Source organism: Anser brachyrhynchus (genome assembly GCF_964034855.1).
Source record: "Anser brachyrhynchus genome assembly, chromosome: 1".
Lineage (NCBI taxonomy): Eukaryota > Metazoa > Chordata > Aves > Anseriformes > Anatidae > Anser > Anser brachyrhynchus.
The window spans coordinates 140690591-140715569 of NC_137694.1; the positions used below are offsets into that span (position 1 = coordinate 140690591).

Sequence of the window (24979 nt, forward strand, 5' to 3'; positions counted from 1 at the left end):
TGAGTACTGCAGTGGAATGTGTAGATCTTTGAAATTCCAGTATAAAGAATGAGAATGAGTATTTGTCAGGATAATCTTTTTAGTACTTCCTTATGGCAGAAAAACAGAATTTTATTTTTTTTTCCCTTTCAAATGCTGGCAGATTTTCCTAGTGAGAACTGTTAAATCTGCTCTTTTATAACTTCTGTGGCACTTTAACAAGGGTACATTTGCTCTGTCCTCCTCAGGACATTTTTTCCTGCTTCTTGCCCGAATTCGGGGCAGCGTGTTAAGTGTCTGCTCAGTGAAGCTCGTAGCGATCTGTTTACCCTTTCAGTCTTTGCCACTTATTACAACCATCTCAGGCTTTGGAAAGAGCTTTGTTTGGGCAGGGAGTAATGTGTGCTGGGAGTAAAATGAATGCTAGTTCCTCACTGAAATCACGTGATGGCAAATCTGGGAATTCCTGCTTCATTTATGAGAGTGCACAGTATGAAATGTCACTCTCTCCTCATCTAGAGATACTTACTACAAAGAGCTGAGCTGCATTGCACACCAACAAAGCCATTCACCCAAATAAACTTTCTATTCAGAAAACAACAGGCATCTTGCAGCTCCTTCAGCTGAACCAAGTGTTTTATTTTTTGCGTCCGTGCACCTTGTTTTTTTTCTTCCTTTTGGAGTTTTTATTCTCAAACAAAAGCAGCACTTCAGGACTTCTTCCAAAAAGCAGGTAAAATGCAATTTTTCTAAAAGACATGTTTTCTAGGATAGTTTAATGCAATTCTGTAATTTTGAGAGAAGTTTTAATATGCACAATAAAATAATACATATTAAAAGTTACTCTAACTTTCCAAATAGCACAGAGTTTTCTGTATAACATTTGTATGTACCTGAGCATTCAGCATTTTAGAACATTAATGAAACACATCAAGTATATGTTATGAAATTCAGTGGTTCTTTCAGTTGCATTTCCTTTTACCTTTGCATTAACCTTTCCCAGAATATTAAATATTTAGAAGATTGCTTTAACTTAATTTAGATTGTAGCTCCTTTGGGAACTCAAACCTGATGTGATTTATGATATTTATTTTTTGCTGCTCCTATTGCATTTACATGTAAGAGAAGTAGATCAGACTTACTTTTTGGGCTGGGTATTCTGTAAAATATAAACACACTTAAAAACATGTTTAGGTCTGCATATTGAGGCAACGCACAGATGTTGTAGAGTGAATGCATCCCTAAAGTAAAATGATTTAATAAAAATGAATGAAGTAGTTCATAGAATACTACTATTACTTTTCAGAAACATTCCTTTTCATGGATTTTACTCATGTTGACTGTACTTGTAACAAGCTCTTGTGATTTTTCTAGTTGTCTTGCTTGAGTAGTCTTCCAGAAAGAGAGCAGTCTGTCTGGCCAACAATGGGCTGTTCTGTTCAACGCTGCATTTGTTGCAGGAGGACAAGGGCAAAGCTGCCCTCCTTCCTGAGAGTTTGCGATTTTACAAACTAGATATGAGCATTTGGATTTCAATGAAACTTAAAGCAAGAGGTCAGCGGATTAATCACTTAAGACAGCTACATAATTTTTATGGGGACTATTTGTATAATGCATTTTTTTCGAGAACAGAATCTAGTAACCATATAAAACAGAGTCTAAAGAGCTGCACCTTTCAAGAAATGTGGTTTGGCTGATGTGTAGGAAACTTCATATTTCTCAATACAGTCACGGGTGGACATATTTGCTACCTGAAATCTCAGATAAGGTGTTTTCACGTCTTACTATCAGAGCTCATGGTAGTTTCATGAGGGCAGTTCCAGAGCTTTTATTGACAACTCAGTTTTCACTGCAGGCTTTGATCTGTCAGTAGGAGGCTAATTTGGACCTCATCAGTTCTCTGTTGAGGCACCCATATACTTTCTTCTGAGTTAAGCAGGTCACCATGAGTTAGTCTTAAATGTCACTGGAACAAAGCAAGGAAATCATAGATGACGGAACTGCTGAAATTTAGAGCTGAACAGATCCTGGTGAAGTAATGAGATTTGTCTGGGTAATGGGCTTTTCCTGCAGCTAAATCCAGGAGGAGAAATGCTTCCTCACTGCAAGCCTTTGGGGGCTGCCGTTTAAGTTGAAATGGAGGAAAATTTGGGGACTGTGAACCTGTGAAAATAATGTTGAGAGACAAAGAAAGGAAGAGTGGAGTATTAGTCTAAGGGATTTGCCTATGGTTTTCCCTTCAGAAGGTGTGTTAAATAAAGGTAAAGCCCACTAGGAGCACTGACAAATTTAAACTTTTGCCCTTTTTTCATTGGTAGAGAAATTAAATACAGAAGGGGTAAAAATGTGTCACCTATGAAGAGCCTTGTTAGGCCAAGACAATGCAACAATTATTTCTATGATTTTTCCCAGTAACAATAGCTGGAGAAATACTGAGAAGAAAAAAAAAAAAAGAAAAAAAAAAAAGAAAATCCACAGTCTAATGATTTTTCCTTTTCTTTGTGACTGGGTGCTTTTGCCAGATCACATTTTCCCCTGAGGATTAACTTTGAACTGCCAATTAAAAGTTATTGCTAAATCCTGTTACAGCAGAAAGCCTTTAGGTTCTCACTGTTAAGACTTGGCCATTCTCTCTCACAGAATAGATTAAACTGCCGGGGCTTCAGTAAATTATTTTTGCAGAGTGTTGTTAGTACTGCAGTAAAGTTTGCCTATTGATACAGCAATGACTCAGTTTCTTTTTCGAGAACTTTACAAAACGATGTCAGCCTGTCATACTTAGGAAAGAAAGCTACTGAAGTCTGTGTGCCGAAGGTTGGACAACCTTTCCTATGATTTTTGGGCAAACAAGCCACTGCAAAAACCCTACTATTTTCTGACAGGCACCGGCTGTTATGGTTAGGGATTGCACACTGTGTATGTCTCTGCTCTGAGCAGGGACAAATGGAGCATTATTTCAGAAACCGCTGTGTGGTAATGGTTGGCAGATGTTTGCATTTCTAATGTGGTCACTGTAGGATCATCATACGCTTTAAAATCTCCATGTCCAGCTAGGAACAGATCAAACAAGAAAGAGGAATGAACTACTGACATTTTAATTTCCCCGAGAGAAGAAAGAAAACATTCTGTGTTCACTAGAAGAGCTGCAGAGTGCTGCCAAAACCGTTCATTTGCTTGAAGATGTGTGGAACATAAACTTATTCACTCATAAATCAACATTTGGACTTTCATGTTCCTCTCATTTCCACGCCTTACCCCTGATCCTAGACCTGTAATCTCACTGAACACATTGAAATTCTTAATCTCTGCAGGAATATGACTGCACCCAGTGTTTTCCTATCAAAAAGGGCAGGATACAGCAGGATACAGCATCTTCTGGTTGACTAGTGACCTTTTTTTTAAAAAAAAAATTAATTTTATTTTTAAGTCATCTGAACAGCACCTATTGAGAGTAAAGCTAAGACTTCTTATCCTCCTGCAGCTATCAATGGGTTTAGGTACCAGGTCTGTGGTACTTCAGGAGCCTACAAAAAAGAGTAAAGAAAGTACTGAAGAGGGGACCGAGATAATTGGCAGCCGCAGCAGGGAATTCTGGAGCCCTGGACGTATCTCTCAGAGAAGTTGGCTTTTAAAATGCAGCCTCACTAGGAGCAAAAGTACCTGATCCAGGAGCTATTGCAGTGTCATAAGACTCTTTAGCTATGTGGCATGGGACTGTGGTAGGGAGGGATCTGTTGTGCACAGATTTTTTATTCTGCTCTGCCAGCCTCAATCTCCATCAGCATACCCTTATCTTCTTCCACGGCCGTACGTCACATGTCAGAGGTTTGCAGTATCAGCCGGCTCAGCACTGTAGCCATCTTGTTTGATGCTCATTGCCTTTCATTAGTTTGCATAAACACATGACTTTTACTCTCTTGGGAAGGCTTATTACTGTTGTGCTTTCTTGATCTATACAAATACCAGCACACACTGTGGATGCTACACTTGAGGTCTCTTGTGACCATTTCCCTTCACTGATGCAATCTGTAGATAGCAGAGAAGTTCATCTATTTTACATATATCATTACAATTATTTAATTTAACATAGAAAACCCATGTGCTATGTTTCTGTTTCTGCAACTTTTCTGGTTTAATCAAATAAAGATTCTTGGCATGATAAGCCTTATAACCTTGTAATTTCAAAATTGAAAACAGCATTGATGATTCTTTTTTAGTCGACCAGGCTGCGATCTCTGTTGTTTCACACAAAGGGACAGCAGTTTTGTTCTTGTTGCTGTTGTTGTGGTTGCTTTTTGTGCTAGTTCCCAGCTATTGAATTCTGCCCAGGCCCAACAGGACTGCCTCCTGCTAATACCATTGCTGTGGTCCTGCAGCTTGCAGGAATGAGCTGGGGCCTCATTCATGCCCCAGCAGCTGCAGTTCCCAGCAGCCTGCCAGGGATGCCCTGTACAGAGCTCTCTTCCAGGACGAATGGTGTCGGGGTCATCGCTTTTCACTGGGTGGAACAATGGCACCCTCAGGAATGTTTAGTCAAATATAACATTGTGTTGACATTGTGCAGTATTTTCTTTTCCACCATTCATGGGCTGATTTGTTAAAATCTCATTTTCTTTACCTGTCATCAAACCAGGAGGACTTGCAGGATACATTTTCCTCCCAGTCACAGAGCCAGTTACATGACTTTTGTTGGATTTGTGGTGACGGATTAGCGTGGATCTGTTAAGCACAGTGCAGGGAAGCGGCCATCCCTCAAGACAGCTGCGCAGCTGGGCTGCACTTTGTGTCCTGCCAGGAGCAGCGGGGCGAGCGCCGTGAAGCCACTCTTCTCTCTGCCCCGGGCAGGGGCTGGCTCTGCCCCATTGCTTCAGCAGGGATGCCGGGAAGCTGGCTGGAAGCTGACAAAATCAAAGCAGAAATGCAAGTGCACCGGTTCCTGTTCCTTGAACACCCCCCAAAGGGCGTTTATAGGTGATTTTCCCTCTGAAAGAGGTTCGCTTTCTATTGCAGTGAGGTCCAGCACTTTGTAATTGCTTGTCACAAAAATCTATTTTAGTTATGGCTTTGTTAGCTTACAGGTTTGTAATTTTTTTTTTTTTTTTTGTAGCAGAACAGCACAATCTGTGAAAATGCTTCTTGAACACTATATTTAAGTCATAACACAAGCACCCTAAATATGTAGGAATTTTGTTACATTTTCTTGGGGCCAGGGCAGTGATCAAGGGAAAAAGTACCCAAAGAAACTACAAGTAAAACTGGGGAGGCATTGCAAATGTTCAGCATCCAGCATGACAGACTTCTCTCAAACTACTACTGCTCTTAAACCACAGGCTCTGCTATGCAAGACATTATTCATAACCTATAGGCATATGTATAGCTGATGTATATGTATACATCTCTCTGTCCGTAGAGCCAAAGGTTCTGTGCTTATGAATGAGCCATTCCAATGTTTGCATGCCTATCCCTAGTTATTTTTCTTAAAACTGGTGTCCGGTAATTTCAGTCATTGTGGTTCTTTGCAAGAGCACTTAATTTTAGTGCCAGGTAGACATTATTCTATAGGAGCTGCTGCAAATTCCACAACACTGTGGAGATATCACGACTGATGGCTAATTTAGAGATTTGTTTTAACCAAGCTAACCTGTGTTCTGTAGGCAGAAATATCTGCCTAATTGGTATCTATTTGTCATCAGTACTCTCCATACCATATAGCATTTGAACACTTGCCACTTGTATTTAGGAATGTGTGCAGGAACATTTCTGGTTAAGAGGGCTGTGTTTAAAGCAAGAACACTTTCTACCTGTTTTGTAGCTCTGTCAACTTTTTTTTTTTTTTTTTTTTCCCAGCATGGGGCATAAAAAGTTTGAGAAGATGACAGATTTGCTTGGAGTGTGGAGTGTGCTTGACAAAATTTATAGATGTTATAGCTGTTTAGCTGCTAATAGGCAGGCTCTTGTGCTTGTCATGGGGGTTACTTGCCTTTCTGTATGTTAGAGTCCAATGTTTGTTAGTGGCTGCTTTTGCTTCTGCCATTTGCTCTACTCCTTGTCATCTTGCTTTGCTGTGCCTGGGAACGCTTTGATAACAGCTGTGGCCATGCACCTGGGCTGGCTGATGGCCAGGGCACCGCTGCTGTGCCTGTGCTACTGCACTGGACAGGCTGGAACTCCAGAATGAACTCGTGTCAGAGGGAGTGGGACCCGTGGATGAGCCCACGTGGGCGCATGTACATCCCCAAATGTCTCTGGCCATGGATAAGTCCACTCCAGAGCAAGTGCACCTCGAAGCATCTGTGGCGATGGGGAAGTCCATGCTGCAGCAAGCACATCTTGCAGTGTCTGTGGCCGTGGGTAAGGCCATGCCAGAATACTTCAAAGTGTCTGTGGCCATGGGTAAGACCACAACACAGCAGGTGTCTGAAGGCACCTCTGAAGGGACTGTGGCTGATGGAGAAGGCTGCATCAGAGCAGGTACACCTCAAAGGGACTGTGGCTGTGGATGTCCAAGCCACAGTTACTTTTGCCTTACCTAGTAAATCGTAATTGTCTTAACCCATGAATTCTCTCTTTTACCTTTCCAATTCTCTCCCCCATCCCACCTGGGCAGAGTGAGCAAGTGGCTGTGTGGCACTTAGCTGCCTGCCTGGGTTAAACCACAACATAGTGTTTAATACTCGATTTTATATCTGCTAGTTTTTCCCCCCCAAGATCCACAGTCTTGTGCTTATATGCCCTTGCTTGATTTGCTTTAAAATTTCATAGCATGCTGAATGGGGCTAATTTAATTTATAAGCTGTTCCTTCACCTGGGAGATACAATTTCCTGCTGAAACCACTTTTCCTGGTGCATTGCACTAGGAAGTCGAGCAGTGCAGGAGAAAAAAATGTTTCACCGTAGCCAGTAATGGACAATTATCTGTCATCTGAACTGGAGCTGACTTTGTGATGGCTCCTCATATGACAGGGGCTTGGGAGACTGCTGTCAGTGTGCAGGGAAATGTGGCCTCCTCACACCGTGGGTTCATACCCAGCTGCTCCTCAGGCTGTCTGTGTCTCACCAGGAATACTTCTCTGCCGGCTGAGGAATTTCACCTCAGGGTCAGGCCAGTCAGCTGAGGAATGAACGTCAGCCAAGTGCTCTTGCTGCTGTTGTGTGTGCCAGGGTCCGGCCCTCGCCTGGATGCAAGCGTGGTCTTGGTTTCGGCAAATGTGCTTCTAGGTGGACTGGGGCACGGCATGTGGCGTAGTTTCAGGTGGGGCCTTGCAAGGATGAGATGGAGGATAAACTTTTCAGAAGTGTGTTGATAAAATAAAATAACAGGTATCAGTTTTGAAAACCGACCTTATGGGCTGATAGGGAGATACCCAGTTGTGCCTGAGCCCTTTCAGAACTGGAATTAAGCTTGTGGTTCTCATAAACTGTAACATTTCCAAAGCTTTCCCACTGGTTCTGAGAAGAAATAAAGAATTTGGGCATAAGAGGCAGACGCCTTCCAGAGGTCCCTCCAAGGGTGAACTGTACTTTATTCTGTGTCCCCCTTCACTGTGGGGCTCCAGATGGCTTTAAATCTTTCGGGGAAATAAGAAATCTCAAGCTGCATCCTCCACACAGGAAATGAATGCCCTGACCACAGGCTGACAAGTCTTCACACCAGCCCAAGAGATATGCAGAATCTTGCATAGACAACCCCTCTGCAGAAACTGGTACAGCACCAACAGCTTGTACCGGTAGACAGCAGCAGAATACCCAAGGTCAGGTCATACGCCGTGCTGGAGGGATGATCAGATAAAAACTGAGCTTTGGACTGAACAGAGATTTTAATCCAACTCTGTTGTATTTGCAGTGACCCCTTGGTCTTTTTGATGTTTTAGGGTCTGTCTTTCAGTTTGCTTTAACTAGAATGTTTGCAGTTTTCCAGGAAAACCCTTCTATTAATAAATCATCACTTGCAGTGAATTGTCATGGGCCAGAAGCACTTTGCAAGAGGAAGTTATGAATATTTGACATTTTTTTCTGGATTCAGAAAGTGGCTGGTCAAATTCATGCCACAGAAATGACAGAATCATAGAACCATAGAATGATTTGTCTTGGAAGGGACCTTAAAGCCCATCTAATTCCAACCCCCTGCCATGGGCAGGGACACCTCCCACCAGACCAGGTTGCCCAAAGCCCCATCCAGTCTGGCCTTGAACACCTCCAGGGATGGGGCATCCACAGCTTCTCTGGGCAACCTGTTCCAGTGTCTCACCACCCTATGAATAAAGAATTTCTTCCTAATGTCTAATCTAAACCTACCATTTCTTAGTTTAAAGCTATTACCCCTTGTCCTATCACTGCACTCTCTGACAGCTTTCCTGTAGGCCCCCTTTAGGTACTGGAAGGCCACTGTAAGGTCTCCCCAGAACCTTCCCTTCTCCAGGCTGAACAATCCCAACTCCCTCAGTCTGTCTTCACAGGAGAGGTGCTCCAGCCCTCTGATCATCTTTATGGCCCTCCTCTGGACCCATTCTAACATCTCCACATCTTTCTTGTGCTGGGGGCCCCAGTGCCAAACACAGCATGCCAGGTGGGTTCTCATGAGAGCAGAGCAGAGGGGGAGAATCACCTCCCTCTCCCTGCTGGCCATGCTGCTTTTGATGCAACCCAGGATGCAGTTGGTCTTCTGGGATCACATTGCTGCATAGTGCTGGCTCATGCTGAGCTTCTTGTCAAATCCAACAAGGGCCATGGAGAACAAAGCCACCATCACCAGTTCAAGAGCCTCAAAACCCTGGGGACTGGGGAAGGCAGGACATGGGATTCAGGGTGAGGGAGGGCAGCTCTGAGCTGCCCTGGAATATCTACAAGCAGATTCACCAAGCTGTGCCTTAACCTTTTCTTAACACTGTGCTTCTCTCTTTTTTTTAAGGTCAGTTCCCTAACACCTCTCTCAGCCTCTCTTAGCCATGTTGCGAGCTGATTTTCCTTTCCTTTTAGACTGTGTGTGATACGCTCAAATGCAGTTGATGCTTCAACTTCTAATATAAAAGCAAAGTCTATGAAACTCCTCACTGGGGAAACTGTGCTTTAGCTTGAGCCTAGAAAATCTCTTTCTCAATAATCTAAACGGTAACTGGCCATAACAAATCTGGAGTAGCTTCACACAAAATCACACCTAACTTGGCCTGGGGTTGAGCGGGGACCTGATGCTTGAAGAGACAATTCTCATACACTCTTTTTTTCTGTTTTCAAGGAATTTCTCAGCATGTATATTCTAATTTATGCGGTGTGTCACGATTGCTTGTCTTTGGCCAGCATGGGATATATTTGGTGTTGTGTATGCACACTCTAGCACCAGTACATGCCAAATATGAGGGTTATTACTTCAGACTGTATATCTTTACAAAGGCTGCACAACTATAGTGCATCAGGAATACCACATTCTTCTAAAATTTTCTGTGTATCAGGTTTTCATTACATAGTCCTTTTCTTGTCTTGGACATACGGGCTGTTTGAGTGCTGGGACATTTGGGTAAGTGTCTGTAAGGAAATGATCCTAGATGACATACCCCAGATCTTGATGCAACTCATGTTTTCAGCATGCATCGGAGATTTTATGACCAGGGATATCAGCAGTGACTGTGTTTGTACCTCTCCTGTCACTGTTCTGTTACCATTTTTTACATCTTTCATATCTAATTGTTTATGACGTGGCTGTGGCAAATTTCAGCAGCAGGCTTTAGTCTCAAATCTGTCATAACATGCATGCTTCATCTTCAGTAACTCAAACGTTCTAAATTAAATAATAGTAAAGCAGTTCATTTGCATGCATGTAGGAACAGCAGTGAAGCTAAGCCATTCCAGCCTTGCTCAATCTATGAAGCTGCAGCCACCTTCATTTTGATTTCAGAAGTGTATATTTTTCTTTTTTGCCAGAAGAGCAAAGCAGAAAGTATTTGCCATTGACTTCAATAAGGATGAATTTCAAGGGCACCAAGGTTTCATCCAAAGCATTTTTCTTAAGCAACTTTAGGATATGAATACCCCAAGGCGTTGTCCAAGGAAGTGCTAATATGCAACATTGAACATGCCTGGTGTTTTGCGATGTGGGACCTTGCGGTATCCATCTCCAGGGTTGGCATAGAGGCTCCACTGAGGACCATCAGAGGGAAAACTCTAGGGAGAGAGCCAGTGCACCCTGACCTTGCTCACAGGTTTGCAGAGACAACTTGCTTTTGTGTTCATATCCCAAGAGCGTCATCACAACCTTGTGATTTCTTGCAGGTACTAACAGGTCGGGAGGCAGCCTTTACCTGGTAGCTGTTGTGCAAAATTCTTGGTTTGGGCAAAAATTTCTGGAGATGCTTCATTTCTTATGGAAAACAGCACAGGGGGGTTGCTATTGCCATCAGTAAACCTTTTTCCTGGAGGTTTCTCTCTCCAGTCAGCAACAAAGATATCTCCTACACAACCCTTTGACAGCACAAAGCCAATTATCATGCACAAAATCTCTTGGTCTTAGAAGAGGCAGGAGCAGGGTTGCTGTTGGATGGGCAGCCCAGTCGCTCTGTCTTAGGTGCCTGGTGTAAATACACAGCGCGCGTCAGGGACATCCTCTGCTGGGCTGTTGGACAGATTGTGCTCGTGCTGCAGGAAGAGCAGCACATACCTGCACGGGTACCTGGACAGGCAGTGCTGTCTTCCTGGCAGTCCATCTGCTAAGCATAAGTGCCCATGAGTGACAGTGACCCTGCAGCATCCCCTTGGTCCTAAGGGTCTGTTTTAGCAGCTTCCCAAGGAGAAGCAAGGTCAAGATATTTCAGGTTTGAAACAAGAGGTGGGTTGACATGAGGATCACATAACCAACCCTCTTTTTGGTCTATTAGAAGAATTTCTTCAGGTTCAGTGGCTCAGGGCAAGGAAGGGAGGCTGCAGGCACCAGCACTTATCGATGTGGTTTCTTCCTCTGCAGAGTGGGTGAGGTGCTCCACCAGTACTGGAGTCAGAAGGAGGAAAGATCTGCACAAGTCCCACTGGCTACAGGGCCTGCAGAGAAAGAGCAGAGTCCTGCTTTCTCCTCCCTCGGAGGGTTCGTTTTGAGAGTGTTTTGTTCTTATTGCTGGGAAATCCAATTAAAATACAATATCTGGCTAAACTTGGTATCTTCATCCCAAAAGCATAATGAGCTCTTTGCATTTTGTGTGCCTCTCAGCTAATGAGTTCTTCCCTTTTATACGGAAGTTCTGAAGACAGATTTTTATTAAGAAAGGAAAAGAAGAGCCTGAATACAGTACCTCTCAGACATCCTGCCCATGTCAAGGGCTGCCAAAGTATGTAGAGTGCGATTACAGCTTCCTATTTCATTGCTGAAGTGGCTCTATAAATAGTAGTGTAGTAGAGTTCAATGAAAATTGCCAGCAGAAGCATTGCTTTTTAAGCATGAAAATGCACAAAAAATCTCAGTAACCAGATTTTTTTTTTTTATAGGTCCAAAAGGAATAGATTACTGTAAGGATTTTTTTGAAACAACTTGAAACAACTTAACAACTTGTATTGTGATAACTGTATCTGGTTTACCTTTTTTTTTTTTTTTTTTTTTTTTTGCTTAAAGCCAAAGTATAAAAAACAAATTGCTGGAAAATGAACCTCAAATGATTGTGAGATCATGGATCAAAAGGAAATTTGTACAGCCAGACTTTCACAGAATTTGGGTTTAAAGGGGACTCTCATCTCTAACTTGCACTCTTGTATCACACTTTTTCACATTTTAGCCGGTTTTCCCCAGTCTTGGATTGAATAGCATGTCTTGACTAAGCAGATGTCCCAGTGATAACTCTAGATGGGGAGGCATTGCCAGTCTGCTGTCCTCAGTAGTTTGTTTCAGTAGTTAATCTATGTGACCACTTAAAAACATCATAAAAAATTGCCGTATTTCCTGTTTGGATTTATCTGGCTTCATCTTCCAGCCATCAGTTCTTATCTTGCCTTTTCCACTAAGTTAAAGTATGCACTAGTACCAGATATTTGCTCTCTGTGGAGGTGGCCTAATAACTGAGTCATCGCTCCTTTTTTTTTTTTTTTTTTTTTGATAAATGGGACTTACTCTGCAGTAAGGCATTTCTCAAGCCCTTGGATTATTTGCATTGTGAGTTTTCTGCACTGTCTCCCTTCTTCCAAATTCCTTTCCAAAACAGGAACCCCAGCACTTGGTAGGAAACAAATTCTAACATGGCAAGAGAACAAGTCTCAATACCTGTGTGCTATTTGGCCTTAAACCTTCAGGGATTACATTTGTCCTTTTTGCTCCATGGTGCAGGAGGATGCAGGCTGAGTTCTTTGTTAAATGCTGGAGCACCTTGCAGGGCCACTGCTCCTCGCTATATAGCTTCACCGTCTGTAAACAGGCTGCACTCTTTGGTCCTCCACCTATTAGGTGCTTAGGTCTGTATGCAGAGATCCTTGGTCTGACTGGGCCCAGATGGCTGCCTTAAAACAGTCCGTAATAATACAAAATTCAAACAGCAAGGCTATCCATTAAACAAAGGGTATCTTATTAATATTAGGGCATATAAGCTTAAGCTAAGGTCTGTATTTTCAAAGGGAAACTTCTCACAACAGCTGTGGTCGATGCAGGACTCCCAGTTAAACAGCTGTTATTTCTCCTTACATTTAGAAAAGAACAAATTTCTGCATTCCTTTTGAAATGTTTTGCCTATGTTTATCGATCATTCATGGGCTATAGACACCTTTTCCCTCTTCATGCAAATTGGTTTTCTTCAGCCATTTATTCACTGCTCTAGAAGTCAAACTGGAGGTTCAATTTTTCTGGCTTTAATGACACAGAAGAGAAATTGATCTTTTTGGCCAAAAGATTGTTCTGCATCTACCCACAGACTGCTGTAAAGTCCCATAAATCAGAAATAAATGCTTAATGTATTAAATCTAACACATTTCATGAACACTTTCAAAAAAAAGTTGAATGTAGTAAACATAACCATTTTTGGACTTTGCTAAGGAATAAATTAGTTGAACTACAACTCTGAGCACCAGAGAGACTTGATTTACTTCCAGATAAATGATATTTAGCTTTAAAATACAGACTACTTGGATATCAGAGGAAGTTAATAATTTAGAATTCTTCATTGCTGAGTTAACTCAGAACTATTTCTGCTATGAGGTAACTTTTGTGAACTCTGATAAGTGAAAAGAATATTTTATCTAACAATTATCCATAATCCAGCAATTATCTTTCATGAAGTAAAAGAAACAAATGTTTGCAGCCTGATATGAAATTCTTACATATCTTTAAATAACACATCTCCCGAAGTACAATCCATGATTAAATTAAAGACTTTGGGATGCACCAAATTATCTAGTCATTGTCTTCCACTTTCTCATGACTGCTAGTGTGAGATTTCCACAATGTGTCAGGGTAAAAAAATAAAAAATTATTACAGTGAAATTGCTGCAAAGTTTAGGTAGGTCAAACAATCTCTTTGAAGATAATAGTCCTTATTTCCACCAACCCTAGCATTCATTTACACTGCTTTGACTGTGAAAAGAGGATTTAGGGTAAGTGCAAACACATCTCTCACCGGTTTTAGGGTAGGGACAAGAGTAATTAGTGTGAATGTCAGGCCCAACAGTTTTGTCTCCTTTTCCTTTTGCATTAGTTCCCATGACCCACAGTGGGAATGAGGTGTCACCTCTTTAATATAGGGACAGGGACAAGGAGCACAGTGGATCCAGTCAAGATATTAGTTTCTTCCAGCACCCTGTTGAGGTCTATGACCAGCAATTATATTTTCCAAGGGTTATTTTTCAATAGGGATTCTTAAAGAGAGAGTATGATGATGAAGGGCTAGAGATAAAACAAAGCACTGAAGGTTCTGCTCATGGATTCCCAAGCTCCTTTTTTCTGGACCCAAAGTATGCACACTCATCCCAACATCTCAAAAGCTCAGAGCTGTCCTTGCAGTGGGGTCTGCCCTGATTCACATTAGTGCTGTGCTCACACAAGCTCTGCGTGGATTGCTCTGCATGGCCAGGAAAGAGATCCTGCCTTTCCTCAGCCAGCAATGTTGTTCTGCACAACAGCCAGATTCCCCGTGGGAAGTTTTCACTTCCGTTTGAGTAGTTATAAGGTAAAATCTTCAAATGAGGAGACAGAAAGAAAGGGAATTTGGATACTCATCTCCCTCCCTCTTCTGGTTAACCTTCCCAGTATTGCATTGCTCGGTTGGTCAATGGTGAGTTTTTGATTGTATAAGGCTGTCAAGTCACGTTGGACTTAGTGTTTGAAAGCCAAAAATTCTAAAGGGGATGGAGGATCATGTGGCTATTCCTCCAGCCAAGTTTCCCTCAGATCTTTAAGCAGCTACTTCAGAAATGCATGCTTGCTTCAGACCTTCTGGAGACTTGGAGGGCACAGTGTTTATTGGGATTCACAGAAGGACTTGCTAATGAATATTCTGTGCAATGAACTTTCTGCCTAGGAATGCACCATCTTAAGTGAATGCCAAGGAACATAAGCACTTGTCAGAGGTGGTTTGGTTAAGATAATCTGAATGAAGAGGCCACTCTTTTTCCCCCTTCCCATGAAATGTACTCTCATGCAGAGTGCAAATATTTTGCTGAGAAAATGCAGTTACTATTGATATTACAATGCACTTCCCAGTGCCTTCTGCCTCAGAACTTCAAAACAATTTACAGCTTTGCTGAGTAAACCCTACTGGATGAAAGTTACTTAGAGGACAAGGCACATCTTTGCCCCAAGACAGACAGACAGCAAAGCAGGGAACAGCAATCCCAATTCTCATCTCCAGTTTGGTGGCAGCTGCTGGGCTGTGGTTTCACTCCCAAGCACTTAAAGCAATTCCTAGTTGCTGAAACAATGAAGTTGCTTGATCAGTTTTGAGATTTTAGTGCTCTTCCTTTTTATTTTGGTAGGAAAGCTCTGCCTCTGTGCTGTATTTGAAATATCTTCTTCCAGGGATACCTAAATAAAATAATTCGTGACCAAATTCCCACCAACATGAAAAGATTGTCTGCCATGGCTAAGAGAGGAGGAATGCTGTGGACCCGGAGGGGGTGGTCTGACATCCCTTCCTTCCTGTATTTCCCCTGTGCATGGTCCTGGGGCCAACTTGCCAGCACAATGTGTACAGTTTCTCTGTGTGATTTTAACCTTCTAGCCCTGAGGATGCATTACTCAGCCCTCCCCTCAGAGTTATGGAGCCTGGCAACTTCTATCTGCAACCAAGTATCTCCTACAAGCTTGGCATTTTAAGCCTCTGTTTTACGTCTTTGAAGGGCTTGATCCAAAGTCGAGTGAAGACAGTGGAAGGACTCTCACCAGTCTCCATGTATTTTGGATAAAGCCCCAAGGCTCACATTCCATACATTTTAGCTTGGATTTGGATTTTCATAAGCTTTAGCACTCCAGAAAGCTGCCAGCTTCACAAATCTACATCTTATAGCATGTGCTTTCAGCTTCTTGGTTTTGTAAGAATGTTTTAAAGCTGAGAGAGAAATTAATGAATTTGTCAGGACTGTAACGTGAACCAGTGCCATCAACAGCATGGGCACACTAGTTTTATCAATGAAGCTGTGCTTCTTTTTAGTGCATGATCATTTGAAAGAAGTAGGAATGTATATAAAAGCAGGCTCAGTTGCAACACAAGGAAGGCAAAAAGCTGTGTACAGCAGTAGGGTGCTAATGGAGTGCCCAAATTCCAGAAAAGTAAGTGCTAAATATGTCTGTTTTCATTTTTTTCCCTTGTTTAGTGTTTGATTGACTGGTTTTTAATTCACACAAGAACAGGTTGTTAGAATAACATTGAAATTTCTAGTCGAAACTGAAGTTTATTAGCTCAGTCAGGTATGACCCTCTCCCAGCTGAAATCAAAGCAAAATTTTGATAGGGACTGAATCAAATCCCTTTGGCTATCTGGAAAGAAGAATAAGTACTAATGATGCTTGAAATCAGTACAGATATGTACATTTACAGTGGTCATTGTCTGGCTTCTAGAATGCTTTGCTGTTTGCTATGGCTGTCTCAGAAGAATATCATTTTAGCATTCATTGTAGTTTTGTCCTGTGGTGATGATTAATTTTTGAATATGGCCATGAAACCTGTTAGTACAGGAAGGAAAAAAAATTAAAAAACTCCAACAAATTATTTGTAGAAAGTAAACAAAAACTTTTTTGATCATAGAACATAGAAATAAATACATACAAAATACTTAACTAGCTCCCTTAATGTTCCCTCTTGGTTTAATTATCTTGAATATATTATAGCCAGTGTCAACAAATGAGGGTCAGCTATTTTTACCCGCAGGGAAGTAAAAATTCCAGCCACATTAACAGTGTATGAAATATTTACATTCACTTTGTAAAATATAATCATACCTAGTGTGCTGCTTTTTTTTGTAGTTGAAATAGTGAATGTGCCAAGGGACATTTCACAAACAAATTCCAGTCTGATAGATACTTAGGACAAAGAGGTGTGCTAAAACTGTGTCTATGTCACTGCTACCTCCATTTGTGCTGGGGTTCTGTATGAAGGAGATGTACTTTATTCTGATTTGCTGTATATTTAGAATATAGGAGAAACCATCAGTACCATGAACTCTGCTCTTCTGCACCTGTTGGTATTTTATTTTTCCATGGTACAGCTGCCAAGGCATATGGATGCTCTAATTCCTTTGTGCAAAGAGACTCCTTATCATCATCTTTTCTATGAAGTAAATTTAGGCTAACAGCGGACAGGAGAAATGTGACATGAACACTTATTGCCTATCAGTATTCTAGCTGTTGCAGCAATTTCGAGCACCTGCAGTTTATCAAGTTAGACATAAGAAAGATTGACACTGTGGGAATAACAATCATCTAGACATGTCATTCTGAGGGCAATAACACATTTTTCTGCACTTTGTTTTAGGGAGTTTGGTGTTCAGCTTGAAAGTCTGTAGCATAATTTGTTAAGAACTTGTAACATTTATTAGCATAGTATGGGCATAAAACTAATATAAAAATGTCCCTTAATATTGGTATTCCTTTTCAACTTCGCAACCTGAATTTTCTTTTCTCTAAAACACCATTGAAACTAGCCAGGGTTATTGTAATGATTTCAAAGTATAGTGTCAATTAATCAACCCCTTCCTACTGTCTTGCTTGTTACTTAAAAATGTATGTAAGCAATATTTAAAGATATGAAGACCTTTATACACACCCAATATGAGAATAGGGCACTGCTATAGACTTTGACATGTCTTGTAGGATAAGGAGCCCAAAGTAAAAACAACACCAGCAATCTGCAATCACCAATAAAGGCCTATTAGAAGCCATTTCAGATTTCAGAATACTCTTCTCCAACCTTTCCTGCCTCACCTGTGGTTACCCTGTGCTGCCTTTGCCTGCAGCAGCTGGAGAGGCCCAAGGCCCTGGCAAGGGCTGTGGAGCCGGGTGTTCCTTGTCAGCCTCTGCCTCGGGACCTCAGGGGTTACCCACAGACACGCTTCAGGGTGATCTGAGCACATGAGCTCTCATTGCTTTCCCATGAATATGTAATGATGGGTTATGAAAGTGCCAGAGAGAAGTCAAAAAGACTCTCAAAAGTCCTCTAGCAAGGCGATAGTGCTGGAGTTTTCCTCATCAGTGTCAATCATTTCATATTCTTGCACAAAGACTTCATGAAAGGCCTTCGGCATCTCAGCAGGCTAGGTAGCTTTCTTGAAACATGGTATTTGCTATTGATCTCATTTTTAAAAGAATACAGAAACATTAACTTTATGGCATAAAAAGAACTTTCATAGCTCAAGGAGAGAAGAAAACTCTCTCTGGGTTTGCATATAGGTCATGACAGGAAAGACACTGTTTTTCCTTTCAAACATGCCTGGTTTCTCAGCATGTCTTAGCTAAAGCAACCTGCATTTCCTGAATAGTTTTCAGCTACATTTTACAAGTATCTTCTAGAGTCTTTTTTCTTTTTTTTCCCCCTAAAGTAAGACCAAGCCCTAAATCCAAAAGAATCTATTTGAATGTTGTATCATTTTCCTTCTGATTCAGCCTCCTTCTAACACAGCACCCTGAGTCTCCAGGCTCGTCAGGAATGGTGCTTCTCCCTCCCACTCCTCCAAGAGGTGGGAGCCATGTCGCCTCCAGTGAGGGTGCTTCACAGGCCCTGTGTGCTGATGATGCCGCTATAGTTCTTCAACAGCATCACCTAAGTTGTCCAGCGACTTGTGTTAATACCGACTTTCATTCTCCTTCTCCCTTTACCTGCTCAGCTTACCAGCAAGAAATCTGCTTCAACAACTGCACTGTTTCAGAGATGTGACAGCATTAAGCACATCTTCAAATGGCCAAGCCCCGATGTTGGCCTCAGTAACTGTACAGCATTGCTTTGTGGTACAGTACACATCTCCCTCACTCCCAGGTCCCTCGGCTATCAGTGGGAGATGCAGGCACGTCTGGAGCATGATGCACTTGCCCTGTCTCAGGTGCCCACTGCCAAGTGAGCCTGGTGGTCAGTGCCTGTGTCTCTCCATGGGCTGTATGCGGACCCAGGGCATTAACTGGGGCCTAACCTTACAAAGTGTCCCAACTTAGTTATCTGTATCTGATCAGACATTTGACAACTCTGCCTGTTGGCTTGAAAGGGCTTTGGTTTGACCTCTTTTGCAGATGCAGTAAGACAAAAAAGGAAATTACTTTTTTTTTTTTTGGAACTGGCTCATTTGATTGTCATTATGCCTACAGTGCGCCCTGCTCCTAATGACCAAGCTGATAGCACTTCATTTAAAATTATTCCTTCAACAAGGACTCCTCCTAAAAGGCTCCCAAACTGACTATTTAGATAAAGCAAGAGCAGGGCATTGTGATGCAGATATGCAGGGACATGTTTTTTTCTTTAAAAAAAAGCCTAATTTCTGGGGTATCTGAAGCTCTCAAACAGAATGCTCAGTTGCTGTCCTGATGATGACAGGAGTCTCTGTGTCAATGACATCTTCAACTTGACTGAATGAGACCCCCTTAAACTGTTTAACTTTTTTCTTTTACTGATTCTTAAAATCCAGCTGACCACTGCTAATCAATATCTCAAAACGCATTACAAACATTTCCTGCCTCAACTGCATACCATTCCTGCCTATTCAGAACCTATTCCTGCCTATAAGACCATTCCTGCCTATTCAGAAACACTGCCGCCCAGCTATTTATAGATATTTTATCCATGAACAACCAAGTGAGTCCTGAAGCGGGGGTGACTCAGTGATGGCCAGACCCCCCCTCTGCACACCCTAAGCGTGCAAATAAACGGGTGCTTGCTCTATGATCACTCCTCACCCCACTCGGGGACCCTCGTGTGGCTCGGGGGACACCCTGCTTTAAAAACGTGTGTTCCTACGTACGTATGCATGTATTTATTTATTTATTTTCCAGGGAAAACCCTTTTCTGGCAGGCGGCGAGGCTGCCAGCAGGGGTCAGCGTCTGCCCGCGTACCCGCAGTGCTGCCGCGGTGGCGGTGCCGTGGTTTTCCCTACTCACTTTTCAGCTACTTTTCTTAGCCAACCAAGTAGTTTTGCACTTTTTTGGGATGCAACTAGACATTTTCGTTCTGTAGAGGAGTTGCCACCTGGGCTGCTTGGTGTTGCTCCCGTGCTGTAGTTTGCTGCCCATGGAGTTGCACTGATGCAGCTGTGTGACAGGAAAATAACACCAAGTCATTTTCTTTTGTTTGGCGGCCTGAAAGTGGTTTCTTGCCGGAGTTACTCGTCTTTTGTCTCATGGCCTGCAAATGGTGCCCCCTGTTAAGCTATTTGAATCAGGTCTATACAATAAGCTTGCCCACTGCGCAGCCCTCCCTGTCATGACCATGACCATCACCATTACGACCAGCCCCAGATCTTCCTCTCTTCCTCCACACACCCTGTCACCAGCCATGCCCGGACCCCCCACAGCTTCCCTCACTACTCCTCCTGAAGCAGACCTCCCATTTACTCACTCTGACTCTCCAGTCCACCTTGCCCCTTTCCTTCCCCAGCTGAGGATCTCCTAGCCTGGACACCACCTCTCTGCAGCGAGGGACATTTGTCCTGCCAGGCCATTGCTCCTGTATCTTCCCTGAGCTCTGTGGTCGCATATGGGATAGCAGTCCAAAGGAGGCAAGGCATCAACAAGGTCATGGTCCTGTGTGTGAAAGGTCTGAGAAGCAAGGTGTCAGGGCTTTTGCTGAGCTGGGACGTCAGTAAGAGCTGTGATCCATCAAGGGCTGCCTCCCACCCGCAGGAAGCCACCAAAAGGGCAGCCACCGTCTTGCAGCAGTGAGATTTAGGGGCTTCTGCTGTATTCCATCGAGGCACTGTGGCTGGAGCCCTTCCTCACTTTCCTGGACACACGTGGACCCATCCCTGAGTGACAACATAAAGCATGAGGCCACAGCAAATGGCTCCGTGCTGTCTCACCTCCAAAGAAAAGAAGACCCCAAAGACACTGAAGGAAAAGTAGTGACAATCTGCTGTGGCCAGCCCTGCTCTGTAGTCTTCCCACTCAGTCACACAAGGGAGGACTGCTCTGTGCAGCATTATTCCATGCAATCCCTAACGCCACCCTACAGGATAATGGCGATCCTGTAAGTAGGATAGGCACAGTTTCTGTGGAAAATGGCAGTACTGGAATATACTGTCAAATCATGTATGTCAAAATAATTTGTTTTACCCTTTAAGCCCAAACCAGTCTCAACTGCTTCCTACAGTTAGAAACACTTTCTGTTTATAAGGCAAAACCTACCAAATAAGAAACACTGAGAATTCTTGCTTGCAGATCACAGTGTTAGACATCCCAGCACCTTTTCTTCAAGCAAAGTAAATAAATATAAATAAGCATATTTTGGCAGTGCTGGTGTGGGGGCTTCTGTGTGTATGGTGTCTGTTTTTTAGGCTGCAGTTCTAGGGAAAAGTTTTTCCCCGGTCTTGGGAATGGTTCTCGCCTGTCCCTTGGGCAGCAGGGTCAGGGTTATGCATGGCAATGGTCATGCAGAAACAACCCTGCCATGGGAGGACTTACGAGCTGTAGTGCTGAAGCCCTGCTCTGTTTCTCAGGGCCACAGACCAGGAGTTGTTACTCTCCTCCCTGCTGCTGAGAAAATTTTTAGGCATCTTTGCCACATGAGGCCAGTACAGTATTACCTGTCCGACTTGTGGGGAAGCTGTCATGAGATGCATACCCGGAGGGAGATGCATATATAGAAAGCTGCCTTGGTGGCACATCTGCCTTGGGATGCCCTGTGAGCACTTTGTGAGCTTCTTCTCAGCAGCTTGTACCTCTGGCCTCTGCTCCTGGCACAGAGGCAGGCTGAGAGAGGATTTGGTGGGAGAGAAGTTTATTTAGGCTTGGATGATGTAGAGAGCCTTCCCAGGCAGGGGAGATCTGGCTTTAATTTGCCTTGGGAGAGAGGTTCCCTGGCACATCTGAGCCCTGGGGGGGTGAACATGACTGTTGCTTAAAAAGCCATGTTCTCCGTTGCCTGAGGCAGGCAGGCATGGTGGCATTCACCGCTGGGCAGCACCACACATTCCTTCTTCCAATAGATAATTTTTAGAATTTGGCTTTCTGCCTGGTAATGCAAAGGTGACTGAGTGTAGAGGTAATATTTTTTCCAGTCTTGATGGGAGAAAGGCTTTGACAGATTATGAGATGCACAAGACAGAAAACATACTGCTTATGGACGTTCTCTCAAGAAGATGTCATATTTTGTAGCCTCATGGGTTCTAAGATTAAATTCTTCATTTTTGATGGCAGAGATACTATGTTGTACTTAGTGAAACTCAGGAAAATAATGCTTTAAATGATATATTACCAGCTACATCATTTGCCTCCAGCATTATGTTTTGTAACTAAAATGCAGGCTACACAAACTCTCTTAAATAAAATAATTTAGATAGCCTGTTGATCTTATTAGCACCTGAAAACTTAACAGAAAAAGAAATTCTGTACTAGTACTTTAAAAATAGATGTTCAACTGCTTGGGCTGGGATGGAAAGGATGAAAAAGGATAACAAATATTGCTTAAATAATGTATTAGCCCTTTCATAGTCAAAATCCAGATGAGTGGTTGCTGGATCAATTTCTAGCTGTGGCTAAAAAACCCTTGCTGGTGCGTGGCTCCAGATGAATCCCAAATGAACTCTCCTCACCTTCACATGGTAACATCTCACATATGTCTCATTGTTGATGGAGGCATTGTAAAATAAGAAAAAGGAAGGAGAAATAAAAGTGAAGAAAAGTTCTGTAACTACAGAGAAATGCAGTCATTTGAGATTTTCTTGAATGGTAAATGCACCAATGTCTTAGAAGCTTAGATACCATGGTGATAGTTGCCTTAGCAATGTTTTAGCTACGTGGGTAATCACAATCAAACCTGTCTCTTGTGGCAAAATGATGCTGTATTATTTTATTTTTTTGCAAAGCTTTTGTGAATGTGCAATAATGTGGTTTATGATTTGGTATCCAGGCATCAGGTTTTCTCTCAAGCTTCTTGTCCTTGGCATTCTTTTATTTTTCATTGATGTTAGTTCTTAAAATAAATGTCTTTCAGGCTAAGGCTCTGTACTTATAAGAGCCTAACTAATTTAGTCTTTACTCACCTCAAGATAAAACTCCCACTTTTTGGGGTGACACAGGATCAATTTTAGAGGTTGTGTTCAGGTTCTCATCTTTAAAAAAACTAGTACAGATGGAGCTCATGTTTCCACAGCCTGACATCACTTGAAAGTCTGTATACTTTCACAGCAGGTGCTCAGACAAACCAAATGTTATGAAAAATCTAACAAGTGGGAAGATATCTCAATTATAATTTACAGTCTTAATAAAACCAGTAAGTAAATATATGTACTGAGATTTAAGACAAGAACAATTATATTTTTCATGTGCAGTTGGAAATATTTGCATTCCGAAGTTACCTATTAGGGTGGAAGGCAGGTTGTGATTTTAGCACAGGCAGCAAGTGGCTGCCTAGTAGGGCAGCAGCCTACCAGAGGTGGCATAAGGGTATTGATGTGGTGGTGTTGGCCTCTGTGTGCTGTGACTTGGCCCACCCCAACCCACCAGCCTTTGATCTCAAGGTGCAATGCAACAAGCCCAGCTTTCCTGGACTTTCACTCAGGATTTTGTCTTATCACCAATATTCAGTGCTTTCCAGATAATGGAAAAGGCCTGGACCAGCTCAGCGATGGTGTAGTTGGTACTACATCAGCCATGTTTCTGCTCCTTATACTGGGTGACAAAGGGACTTGTCTCTTCAAGGAAATATCTGGGGGAAAGTATCATCTATCAAAAATTGAAGTGTCATTGGTGTTTTGTGATGTGTGCCAGCCATGCCCCAAAATGGGACCCCTCTGAAGGGAGTAACTTTGCTAACTTCTTTCAGTAATTCAACACATTCTCCCTACTGCCTTCCCTTTCTTTCTCCTCTCTTTCAAGAAAACCAAGAAAGGACAAGTAAGCAAAGGCTTATTTGTGCTGATGTTTTACAGGCTGCTAATGATGGGAAGAGTCAAATTAGTCAATCTAAGTGTGGGTCCTTATAAAGTCAGGTGAAGAAGATTAGGATATGAGAACTAAGGATACTGGGAATAGAAAGGACTAGAGAAGGATATGCCACCTGGGGAAATTCTTATTTAGATTTGTCTTGCAAACCCTTCTTGCTTGAAGCCAAGATCTGTGTTTCTATTACTGTGTGTTTCAGTCATTCCTTTCAGGGTCCTCTATCCTTTTTGAGCTGTAAGGCTGGGAGAGCTCAAAGCTGCACAAAGCCACAATTGTCTTTCCGTTATTTCCATTTCCAGTGATTTCTCCTGCTGGGTCTGTTTCCTATTACTGTGCTATTTCTGCCCCATGGCCCTGCAGGTCTACCTGCCTGTCCTTTGCTGAGGTCCCTGGAGGGGGGAGTGGGGACATGCCCCAAAATGGCTGCTGTCCCTGGTGTGGGGACACACAAGGCTGACAGGCCTGTGTCCCGGGCTCTTGCTGTCTTCTGTGGTGGCTTTGCCACTTTGCACTTAAATAGACCCATAATTAGGCTCCTCAGCATGTGTTCTAGAAGGGCTGCTCTCTAATTCGGTCTCCGTGTTTGATTTGGGCACTTTGTGGTATTCTGAAGTGCTTTTTTTTTTGTAACTTTTCATACTGAATTTTAATGATCAAAGTATAAAAGCTTTTTGACTGTTACGCACTAAGTTTTATTATAATCACTGTTAATAATCATATAATAGGACCTAATTTTCATCAAGGTTGGATTCACATTTCATAAGCGCCGCTGGCAGCTGGTGAAATGGCATTTTGTCTCCAGAAACCTTGAATATCTGATCTCGTAATGAGGGGCTGCTGCCTGTGGCAGCACTTCAGCATGACAGCGGCTTTCTGAGGGAGCCTGTCGGCCGGGAAGGGAGCAGTGGTTTCAGTACAGCCATGGCACTGCTGTGGTCAAGGTAAAAGTTGTACGATGTGGTGAAATGGCATTAGCACAACCCCAGGTGTTCTGCAGGGGGAGCCTTTCTGAGCCCGTGGCCTCTGTGACAGTCCCTGCTGGACCCAGGCCTGTGCCCAGGTTCTGGGTGGCACAAGAGCTGGCATATGCAGTTGCTGCATCCAACAGGAGCTTGGGTCTCACTGCTTTCATATCTGATGTTCTCAGCACATAAATCTCCACTTCAAATTTGGCCAGAATTTTGGTCCCAGTTCCACTTTCCCAATGTTAAGAGGTCTGTAAATCTGAGTTAATTCTTCCTGGCATAAGCTGGATTTCCACGCACGCAGATCTTGAAGAATTGGTATTTATGTGCTTCTGAAGTAAAACCCAAAGCTCGCTGATAGCTCTGTGGCTGCATTTGTTTCTCATTAACCAGCCACAATGCCAGCCCTCGCTGATCCGTAAGTGATTATGGCTTGTTGTGTGGAACAGGTCAATGCAAGTTCCTGGAAAATTTGTGGGAGAAAATCATGGCAGACATGGAAAAGGTC

The 24979-nt window shown here is 42.8% G+C and overlaps 1 protein-coding gene across 4 annotated transcripts in view; it reads left to right on the top strand.

The window, feature by feature from the left end:
• The first annotated feature begins 268 nt into the window (after positions 1-268).
• The window catches only part of OCA2 (OCA2 melanosomal transmembrane protein), a 205771-nt gene continuing 181060 nt past the window's right edge, over positions 269-24979 (top strand). For 2 of the 4 annotated variants that reach the window (XM_080585519.1, XM_080585520.1), the window contains exon 1: positions 270-712. The gene's annotated coding sequence lies outside the window, so the exon portion shown is untranslated. Of the gene's footprint in view, positions 713-24979 lie in introns of all 4 variants that reach the window. The other 2 variants (XM_080585517.1, XM_080585518.1) reach the window with 2 other exon arrangements.